This window comes from Galeopterus variegatus, unplaced genomic scaffold, assembly GCF_000696425.1.
Source record: "Galeopterus variegatus unplaced genomic scaffold, G_variegatus-3.0.2 Scaffold4386, whole genome shotgun sequence".
Taxonomy (NCBI): Eukaryota; Metazoa; Chordata; class Mammalia; order Dermoptera; family Cynocephalidae; genus Galeopterus; species Galeopterus variegatus.
In genome coordinates this window covers 140,549-143,000 of record NW_007730497.1, presented here as the reverse complement: position 1 = coordinate 143,000, position 2,452 = coordinate 140,549, and positions in this window count along the sequence as shown.

The following is a 2,452-nucleotide window of genomic DNA, read 5'->3' as shown; positions in this document are numbered from 1 at the left end:
CAAACAAAAACTGTGGGAGTTCACTACCACACAACCAACCTTACAAGAAATTCTCAAGGGAGCATTGGGTCTGGTATTTGAAAAACAATCATCACTGCCATAAATACTCAAGAAAGAACAAATCCAGTAAAACAAAAATGCTAACAATAAAGAGAAAAAAAGCATACCTACCATCCCAAGGAACCAACAAACACAGAAGACAAACAGTAAATCAGAAAGAAAGGAAGAAAAGATTTAAAACAGCCAAACAAAATCAATAAAACACCAGGAGTAAATCAACACCTTTCAATAATAACTCTTAATGTAAAAGGATTCAATTTCACATTGAAAAGACACAGACTGACTGACTGGATTAAAAAGATGGACCCAATAATATGCTGCCTTCAAGAGACTCACTTCTCATGTAAAGACACATATAGACTAAGTGAAATGATGGAAAAAGACATACCATGCAAATAGAAATGAAAAATGAGCTGGAGCAGCTATTCTTATATTAGATAAGATAGACTTTAAACCAAAAACCATAAAAAGAGATAAAGAAGGCCACTATATAATGATAAAAGGATCTATCCATCAAGAAGACATAACTATCATAAATATATACGCACCCAACATTGGAGCAGCTGGATTTATAAAGCAAACACTATTAGATCTAAAGAAACAGATAGAAACTAATACCATAATAGCGGGGGATCTGAACACCCCATTCTCAACATTGGACAGATAACCTAGGCAAAAAATCAACAGCGAAACACAAGACCTAAACAATACTTTAGACCGAATGGACTTGGCAGATATCTACAGAACATTCCATCCAACAACCTCAGAATATTCATTCTTCTCATCAGCACATGGAACATTCCCCAGGATACAACACATGTTAGGTCACAAATCAAGTCTCAAAAAATTAAAAAATTGGAATTATTGCATGTATTTTTTCAGAACACAATGGATTAAAACTAGAAATCAATACAAACAAAACTCTGGAAACTATACAAATACACAGAAATTAAATAACATTCTACTTAATGACATATGGGTCCAAGAATAAATGAAACAGGAAATCAAAAAATTTCTTGAAACTAATGAAAATAATGACACATCATACCAAAACCTGTGGGATACTGCAAAAGCAGTACTAAGGGGGATATTTATCACATTATTAAATGCTTACTTCAGAAAAATGGAAAGATGGCAAGTAAACAACCTAATACTTCAACTTAGAGAACTAGAAAAACAAGAACAATCCAAACCTAAAGTTAGTAGACAGAAAGAAATAATCAAGATCAGAGCACCCCCAAAATGATACAAAAGATCAATGAACCAAAAGTTTGTTTTTTGAAAAGATAAATAAAATTGAGAAACCATTAGCAAGGCTAAATAAAAGAGAGAAGACACAAATAACAAAAATTAGAAATGAAAAAGGTGATATTACAACTGATACCTCAGAAATACCAATAATCATTAGAGACTACTATAAACAACTATATGCCAACAGATTTGAAAATCTGGAGAAAATGGATAAATTTCTGGAGACACACAAACTACCAAGACTGAGCCAAGAAGACAAAGAAAATCTGAACAGACCAATAATAATCAAAGAGATTGAAGCTGTAATCAGCAGTCTCCCAACAAAGAAAAGCCCAGGACTGATGGCTTTACTGCAGGATTCAACCAAACATTCAAAGAACATTCAATACCAATTCTCTACAAACTATTCCCCCAAATTGAAACAGAGGCCATTCTCCCAAACTCATTCTATGAGGCAAACATCACCCTGATACCAAAATGAGACAAAGAAACAAGAAAAAATGAAAAATACAGGCCAATATCTTTGATGAATATAGATGCGAAAATCCTCCATAAAATACTAGCTAATAGAATACAGCAATACATACATAAAAGTATACACCATGATCAAGTGGAATTCATCCCAGGGATGCAAGGTTAGTTCAACACATGCAAACCAATAAATGTGATATGCCACATCAATAAAATCAAACACTAAAACCATATGATCATCTCTACACATGCTGAAAAAGCATTTGACAAAATTCAACATTCATTCATGATAAAGAATTAAAGCCATATATGACAAAGCCACTGCCAATATTATCTTGAATGGGGATATTTTCCCTTAAGAACAGAACAAGACAAGGATGCCCACTCTCGCCACTCGTATTCAACATAGTATTGAAAGTATGAGCCAGAGCAATCAGGGAAGAGAAGGAAATAAAGGGCATCCACACTAGAAAAGATGAAGTCCAAACTGTCCCTGTTTGCAGATGATATGATTCTACATATAGAACAGCCTAAAGACTCTACAAAAAGCTCTTAGGGTTGATAAATAATTTTAGCAAAGTTTCAGGATACAAAATCAACACACAAAAATCAGCAGCATTTCTTTTTTTTTTTTTTTTTTTTTTTTTTTTTTTTTTTTTTTTTTTTTCCG